The sequence below is a fragment of the Cherax quadricarinatus genome, chromosome 22 (genome assembly GCF_038502225.1).
Source record: "Cherax quadricarinatus isolate ZL_2023a chromosome 22, ASM3850222v1, whole genome shotgun sequence".
Classification (NCBI taxonomy): domain Eukaryota; kingdom Metazoa; phylum Arthropoda; class Malacostraca; order Decapoda; family Parastacidae; genus Cherax; species Cherax quadricarinatus.
This window is the reverse complement of record NC_091313.1, coordinates 23,700,574-23,710,238: the sequence shown is the minus strand read 5'-3', so window position 1 is coordinate 23,710,238 and position 9,665 is coordinate 23,700,574. Positions and strand designations below refer to the sequence as shown.

General features: G+C 37.9%; 1 pseudogene; it reads right to left on the bottom strand.

Moving 5' to 3' along the window:
* Positions 1–2,012: 2,012 nt before the first annotated feature.
* LOC128689863 (glutamate receptor ionotropic, kainate 1-like) lies at positions 2,013–8,328 on the bottom strand (annotated as a pseudogene).
* Between the last annotated feature and the right edge of the window lie 1,337 nt (positions 8,329–9,665).

The window sequence follows — 9,665 nt, the reverse complement described above, 5'->3', positions numbered from 1 at the left end:
TTAAAGTGGTGGACCGGTAAGCCAGCGGAAGGCCTCGGTCAGTTGACCAAGAGCTCCAGCTGCGAGTCATGACTAAGACCCGCGTCAGGAAAAACTTGTCTTGTTAAACCATACCCCGGCCGGGATTGAACCCGCGGTCATAGAGTCTCAAAACTCCAGCCCGTCGCGTTAGCCACTAGACCAGCTAGCCACAATAAGATTCATCCAACTAGGTATATTTCTACACCATAGGAAGGTTAGCACAGGCACCTCTGTGACCACAAATGCAAGTTTTTACAGACGAATTCGTTTTTACAGACGAATTCGTCTGTAAAAACTTGCATTTGTGGTCACAGAGGTGCCTGTGCTAACCTTCCTATGGTGTAGAAATATACCTAGTTGGATGAATCTTATTGTGGCTAGCTGGTCTAGTGGCTAACGCGACGGGCTGGAGTTTTGAGACTCTATGACCGCGGGTTCAATCCCGGCCGGGGTATGGTTTGTTTGCAATCGTGTCATTACGATTTCGTGAGTCAACTTGTCTTGTTTCCTGGCAAACCATACCTAACCCAACTTAACCTAACCTAACCTAACCTAACATAGCACTCTCTGTTGCCCAATGAGAAACTCAAATGCATTTACAAGGTGGACAGCGAATAGCAGATGAGTTCCTGTGTCTTGACGATACTATTAAATTATTGGATCTATTTCTGTGTATTTCTAAGAGAGGGTTTAATTAAAAATTAAACGCAGTTGCTAAAACAATTTTATTTTTGAACGTGAGAAGGCAAAAAAAAAAAAAAATCATCACTCAGGGAAATGATTCATGAACTATTGTGACTAAAATAAAAGAAAATGTTGCCATGAGAGAGAGAGAGAGAGAGAGAGAGAGAGAGAGAGAGAGAGAGAGAGAGAGAGAGGTTATTACATTCACCAAAAAGTGCTCTACCCGCAGGGATAGTACAGTGTTTGCATCACGGAATCGTAATAATACGATTGGAAACAAACCACGGAACGAGTGGGGTATGAACCCATGGCGAGTGAGTCGTAAAACCCCAGGCCACTAGTCATGGGGTAAAACTTCACCCGTTCCGTGGTTTGTTTACAATGTTTGTAGCTCAGTTTTATAGAGCCAGTCTGTGTGAAGCGAAAACTAAGAGGACAAATGGATGTGGATTGTCCAGGTGTGATTCTGCTCTAGCTTGTTAAAATTTTCTGTATTCCCAGTGTGTGTGTGTGTGTGTGTGTGTGTGTGTGTGTGTGTGTGTGTGTGTGTGTGTGTGTGTGTGTGTGTGGACTAATTGATTCTCCTGATCACCTTGATCATCTTGATGGTCTTGATCGTCATAATCTTCACAGTGATGGTAATCTGTAAGATCAAGGTCATAGTTACTAAGAGGGATTTTTGGGTCTCGTTTGTGCACGGTTGAAATATAACTAACTGGCATCAATTATGCATTATAGACAAACACACACACATACAAAAGCTTATATTTCCACTTACGTGCGTGTATATGTCCATAATTCTTCCTAGTACCGACATATTTACTAGTAACAGCTAATGGGCAGCAACTACCTACCTGAACTACTAATTTATAAATTACCTATTTTTAAGTTACCTACTTTTAAAATACATATTTTTAAATTACCTATTTTTAAATTACCTATTTGAATTTGTGAAGACATCGCTGATGTACGAACTCCGTCAGCAGCACCGCTGCCCCCACACTCAAACCTGCAACAGGAGACCAGCTATACACTATTCGTGTCCGCATCGCGAATCTTCAAGGATCTCTTCTACTTGGAATTTGAGAGCGAAATCTTTTATTTACATTCTCTGGAGTGCAAAGACATTTGCGAAGGTTGCGTATTATTTAGCGTATGTAGTTGTAATACAAGAGAAGTTGAGTGACACTAAACTCAAATATACAGGAGGCTTCAGTGGATTTGTCTTGAATTTGACTCTGAAATATGACTAGTTTTTACTAATGGAAATAAGTCTTCAGGTATAGTTTGGCGAAGAGATAGTAGTGTTAGAAGAAGAACAAGAAGAAGAGGAGGAGGAGAAGGAGGACGAGGAGGAGCAAGAAAAGAAGAAAAATGAGCTCACCTGTAGCTAAAACAAGAAAAGGGCCAAAGAGAGCCTCCAGACTGAGGGCAGCGATACCTTCCCTCTTATCTGAACTTGGAGGTCGCAGACACTGGCTGGTGTTGGTGATCTCTAAACCCATCCACCTCGCCAGCAGTCCTGACTCCTTCACCATCATGATGCTGGGAACGAGAGGAGAGATTTCTGAAGAATATAGACCGGGTTATGAGGAAGTGAGGGGTCTTCATGTTAAAGGTGGTCATGGTGGATTCTACCTATTTAATGCAAGGTAAACAGAGGCAATAGGTCTCAGTACACTTGTTTATAATATACATCTCACCTCACTCAGGAAGTGAACCGGTGTCAGGAAGTGAACCAGTCACTGCTGCTGTCAGTGAGCTTTGAATTAGTAGTGGGAATGATAAGTGTTTTGGCACTGAAGTTGGAAAGTAAAACAATTATATGATTATTGCTGACAGTGAGTCTGAAGATGAAATGTGTAGATAGTGATGGTGGCGTAATGTTGTTAGATACTAGGCGAAACTATTGTGGTTAGATTTAATGATAAAAGTAATCAGGATATCGCTGATTACTTTTTTACATTGATCTTATGACATCAAAATATTATTATAATGCTAAAAACACTGCTAATATAAAAATTATTATTATAAAACAAAGTGTTTTGAAATCTTTCGAGGAAATAGATTGCATTATTAGCTTCATACAACTGCGCCACTACGGTTCGACAGGAGGTGTAACTGAAGTTTAAATAGGCACTTAAGGCGAGGTGATTCTAAATCAAGAATGTGTCAATGATTATGGTTTAATGGAAAGTGTTACTGAATCAGTGAAAGAAGTTAGGAATTTATAAAAAAAAAATTGCTAAAATAGTTTGCGGCCCCAAGAAACTCATTCCAAACGGAATGAGTAAGAAACTCATTCCAAACGGAATGAGTAAGAAACTCATTCCAAACGGAATGAGTTTCTTACTTCAGGTAGTGAAATGTAAGGTAAGGCGATGAGGTATTCCAGAGTGAGTACAATAACTACGGAAGCTTCATGTGGAAGTTAGGGAGAGAGATGATGTATACACTCGCAATATTTAAGTATTTATAGAAATAAAAACTATCATGTTTGGTCGTCTTCGTCAGTATGTTGGACTTTGTCAATATGAGAGCAATGGACGTGAAAGATGGAAAGGTTTAACCTAAAATTATTTTGTCTGTAAATCATGTGATCAAACAATTCTGGAGCACGACAACTGCATCTCAAGACTTGCTAACAGATGTTCTTTAACCATTACAAATCGACACTTTTCCAGACAACAGAGCCCTGGTGCTCACTATCTCTTCCATTGATTTTCTTATAGCCAATACTGCTAGTAAATAGTCTCTTGTTATTGTAACCCGATATGTCTCTGTCTCGAAATATCTTTTATGAGAGCCATATTTCAACCATCTTTTTACCCATGTTATATATTATCCTGGGATATGTACCTATGTTAGATTAATAAACTGAACGGAGTAGATTTTTTTTTTTTTGACGTTTCATTATATCTTTGTACAAATGATGTTTTTTTAATTTTGAACATATGACTTCACTTGGCATTCATTAAGTTTTGATTATATAACTGTACGTAGAATTTTTCTGTCACTTCATAATAAATAATAGTAAAATTACGAGAAAACATAGAGCAAAAACAATGTGACTGCCATTCATAACGAATATATTTGAAAATTCACTACAAATTCCTAGAAAAATGCAACAGGTTATCAGATCGACAATATCTGAATAAACAATTTTATAAACATGAAAGAAAACTGAAACCGCTGGATACATTTCGTCAGTTTTCTGCAGGTATGTGGAATTGATCTTGAAAGCCATAGCCATCATAGCGTTGGAATACACCTTCTGACTGGCGATGTACAGGTGACACTTCCCAGTCGTACTGTAAAATTAAACGAGGATCCACAATGGTAATCGTAACATGTATAATATTCATTCATGATTTATAAAACTGTCAGTATTATATTCGAATTCACACAGATTTATTTAAGAATATCTCAGAATTATGTTCAAATTCACACAAATCTACGGGAAATATTCATCCTGTATGATTATTTTTTTGGGTGGTGAGGGAGAAAGCTTGGTACGCAACCATAATTTCTACACACTGGATACCGTTTGATAAATGTTCGTTATGACTTCACCTGGAGTCCAAAGGAAGGGATGACGTTTAATAAATGTTTACAGTACCTCACCTCGAGTCTTAGAACATGACAAGTGTTTCTGGGGAACTCACCTAAAGTCCCAGGACATAGACTTCTTCATGGAAGTCTCGTCACAGAGGGCAGCGTACTTCCCTTTAACGATATCTTGGCGCGCGGCCCAGCAGTCAGGGAAGGTGCCAGACATCGCCGTCACCACCTTCTGCCTTACCGGGTCCCCGGACTCCTAAAGGAGATGAAATCTCTTCACGTTGCTTTCATTGTTATCTAGAGTTGATTATATTATCTATTATATTCATGGGTGATCGCTAAACCCTTAGGGATCAAGCAAAGCCTGATGAATGTTGTCAGGCTGATGGAAGAAGGTGAGAGTAGATCTCGGTTCTTGTGAGATTCTAAAAACAAAATGAACTATCATGACGAATAATAAAAGCTACGATAATGTAAATAGAAGAATTCGCAACTAGTCTACGCATTATAGATCAAAACTAGAAGATTTTTCCGTCATTCCATTCTCGATAATGGTCCTGGACTGACAAAAAAATCATCCAGTTTTCATTACCAGAGTCAGAGGTAGTTGGATCTTTAGGAAAATCAGTCATTCCGCTAGAATTTTACCATTAAGTACTCAGGCATCATGGATCCCGCCTCGAGGCGCCAAGGTAGTTTAGTCTGAGCCACCAGGTCAGCCAGGGAGTCTATGGGGATGGTGACCCGTGGCACCGTCAGCATGGCCGTCAGGATCCCGCTGTAGACTGAGGTGAACACAAACGAGGCCAAAACCAAAGTAGCTGTGATGAGGCGACCTGCATCACACCTGGGCAGCCAGTCAGATCCTGTGAAAGAGACAGGTAGGAAAAGAAGTTCACAGAGACAAGAAACACTCTGAACAACAAGCATTTATTCGGAGAACGTTTCTGTGAAACTCTTTGTTAAGGCATGACCTTATACAGTTTTTTAAAGATCAAAACGTGTTTTTTCCCATGCCCTTAACAGCAGCATGCCATTGAATTAAGAAAACTTCACCTTCTTCTCTAAGCTATCACCTCAAAAGACGTTCCTTAATGGTAGTGAGTGGATCTTGATCCAAGGAATTGAATCTGTCCCCTCTTCCTTGGATCAATCCTGAGTGTTTTCCATTCCTCAGGGACCGTAAGACCCCTACGGGCTCAGCGCTTCTGCTTAAATATATTAAACAAAATCAAAGCTGCTGTTCATATATATATATATATATATATATATATATATATATATATATATATATATATATATATATATATATATATATATATATATATATATATATATATATATATATATGTATATATATATATATATATATATATATATATATATATATATATATATATATATATATATATATATATATATATATATATATATATATATATATATACCAAATAAGAGAGAGATCACTATAGCTAATGAACATTATAGTATATTACCACATGACTGCTACATCAAGCAAGCACTCACCCTGCAGGGTCATGGTTTGGATGACACAGATGGCGACCTTTTCATGCAGGTAGATGGTGGGGCAGCCGAACACCTTGTCCTCTGCCCACACTACCCCCGCCATGGCCACTCCAAGACCCGTAGCACTGCACAGAATCAACAGCCACACCTACGGAAGGAGGTTAAGATGCTTGGGGGTGTAAGGACTAGCCCATATCAGAAGTGCACTTACGTATATATGTTTTTTGGGTAATTATGAAAATTATCTGAGAATTATCTCGTTTAAGTATATCAGATGAAAACATAATTTCTAGGCTCTCCTTGTTGCATAAAAATGTGAAATAGACGAAATAACAACATTGAAAGAGTATTTATTGCTATTTTAATATTACTGAAGATAACTTTCATTATGAGCCGTAACCTGTAACTAACATGAAATATATACTTGCTGTTTATTTTACGTTCATCCTTAATTCGGAAATAACAACCAATAGTTAAATGAACCAATCCAAGTGAACTTTATTTAACCCAGGTTTGTTGTCAGACCAGGAGAGAGAAGGGTTTGAGGAAGGCGCTGATGTCGTTGGTGAGTCCAGGTCTGACCATTATGAGAGCCAAGTCATCAGTGTGAACAGCTGCAGAGAAGTCACAGGCTGTCTCCCTCTCCGGCGTGATGGTGAACGGTCCCACTGCAAACTCCACCTCCTGTTGGCACAGAGGTAACTAATCTGAGCTGCTCAGCGTTGCTGATACGAAAGGAAGGTCACTCCGACGTGTACTGTTAAGTAATGTGTCTGTCTACTCTGAATACCTCATTATCAAGGGAACTCCACAGGAAAGTATTCTGGCACAAAATTTGGAGATAATATAGATAGAAAATGTATAGTGATATTATAACGAACTTGCAAAATATGAGTGTTGCAAACAGAGATATTTGGAAAGAAAGATGATGCTACAAATAATGTAATTCATTCAGCTAGTAAAGTAGCATTTCCGTATGAGTAAATTTCCCCAGTAACATTACGTGGTGAAAGCAAAGATCGAAGTCTGATAAATTGAAACAAAGGCACAACATATCAGACTGGATGTATATATCCTACCATCGGCAATAGTGAAGAAAAGACACACGTTATAGAACAAGTTTCAGCGACTGAATTGTTGCTGAAGCTTGTTCAGCTTCATCAGTGACTCCTGACATACTCACCTTCCTGTGCACCAAATCCATCATGCCCGTCCAAGATCCATTGCTCTGCCGGGCTCCCCACAATCCATCCGAAGGTCGGACCAGCTCGAAGCTGTAAAATTAAATGTAATAAAAGAATTCTCTTTCTCGTGAATTATGAAGTGAGGTTAATAGTCCCAGTTACACGACGTACCTCAGTGAACACGTACTGAGGTTCCTAAAGTTACGTTCTATCCTCTTCTATAATTTCTAGTATTACTCTATCTCTTCCATACTGTTAATTCTTTTATAAAATGATGGTGATAAAGATAATGATTTTGAAGATGATGACGATGTTGATGTTTTTGTAGCTGTTGTTACTGATGATGGTGTTTTTCTTAATGATGTTGATGGTGATATTAAGGCTGTTTGCTGCTGCTATATTCGTTTCTTTTATTATTAGTATTGTTCTGATGATAATCATTATTATTTTTTTTTATTATCAGAGGTGGTATATACATAGACACCAGCTGACTTAAGACTCACTCGAAGCCAATGATATCGGAGAGAATGTGGACCATGCTACCGATGGGGCCGTCAATCCCCAGTTCTCCGTTGGGCAGCGTGCTGACCCGTGTGTAAGGCACCCACTATGGGAGAGAGTGTACACTAGAACACATGGCAGGACACCGGAGTACATTTGAGTACTCGAGAGAACAAGCAAATAGATAGACTGCACTAGACTTTACGATCGATAAATAATCGAGTCTATTTGCTGAGGACTAACTACGGTCTAGCTATCCTTCCTTAAGTCTAGATAGATGAGATTAAGATAATAGAGAAAAAAGCAGACACAAAATTTTATACCCTATTTTATTCTCAAAAACATCGCATAATATTTCAAAGACAATATTACGCTAAATACATACATTCTGGAAGCCAAGCATAACAAATTAATATCCTGACTGGTAATGAACGACACCAGATTGGAGACTGCCTCTCATAAACGCACGGAAGCTGAGCAATGATTCTGGACAAGGAGGTGCTGGCATCGCAAGAATATATACATGCAACGAATAACAAATGACTTTAAGCAAAAATTTATGAGTCCTTTTGAACTGCATATGTTTACAGGGACTTCCTCACCTCCCAATCTTCTCTCCTTGACTGAAAATTTAAAAAAAAAAGTTTATCAACATTGATTTCATATTTCTTTTTTTGCAGGGAAAGTGTGCTGCAAATAAATGATTAGCAAGCTTATTCTAAATTTAACATTGATTACACTTGCTTGATATATTGACTGATGTCATTCAGCGTAATAACAAGGGATGTAAACAACAATTACTTACTGTTTCAGCGGCTATCCTGATGAATGGTCTCCGGGGAACTGTCATGATCAATACTTTACTGTTTCTCTTTCTTGTCTCCCTTGGTTGCGTGCTTTTATATCTTTGTTTACCTTGGTTACCCTGCTTTTATCGCTCTTGTTTACAGTACATTTGTCTCTCTTGTTTACCTTGTTTACCGAGGTTTATTTCTCTTGATTTCTTGCCCGTCTTAGCAGACTGAAGTTCTAGCAGTCACCAAACTTTGCATACCACAAACAAGTTCAACCCTCCCCGTCTATATAATAATAATCTTGATTAATGGTTTTCACCTGTCTTGAATGTAAGTATTTTCCTGACTTGATTATATATGACTTATTGATATGTCTCATTTATGTCTTATTTAATGCAATTCAGTAGGTCTACTGGCCCATGCAAGGCAGGTCTTTCTCACACTCAGACCTGATTCGTGAGGATTATTATTTTTAAAAAATCATGCGCTGGTCCCATGTATTTGATGTCTACGTCAACATATGAGGTTTTTCTTTTGAGATCATCTGGAAAAGTCAAAAAAAAAAAAATATTCGGAGTACACAAAGAGGATAAGACTTTCAAACAATTAATATTACTGCAAAGTTTAATAATAAAATATAAATAATGAACAGGAATTTCATAAAAATAATATATTATGGTTAATTTGTTAGATTTAAAATCTCTCGATCATCCGAGGATCATTAAGGCTGCAATTTTAATCCTTAAAATAGGAATTAAGGTAAACTCTCAATGTATATACAGTGAGAGATGCACACTCCTTGGTGCATATACCCAGAGATACATACTCCTCTGCATACACTCACTGAGTGATACACACCTTGAAGTGGATATTCCCCGAAAGATATACACTTCATTGCATGAATAAACAGAATACTGGGTAGGGACTCTCTTGAACCGTAGTCCTTGCGGACACCAGGCCCAACGCCGTAAGTACTCAGGAATAGAGCTTAAAATAGGATGTTTTTACAACTTGCAGAACTTTAACTGGGTTACGTCATTGGCATCAACTATGACTCTACAGTCTCATACCATAACCCCAGAAGCTTTCGTGATACATTCTATTGTAAACTCCGTGACTGAGAGGTTACAGGATTAGGACTGGTATGCACAAGCACTACGGATCGAGTCCCCTCCCAGTACTCTTCTTACTCATTGAAAGCCGTTCATTGCGACTTATCATCCGTTTATGAACCTAGTTATTTGAATATAAATACCTATATCTATCTATGTATGTATCTATCTGTATATATATATATATATATATATATATATACTGTATATATATATATATATATATATATATATATATATATATATATATATATATATATATATATATATATATATATATA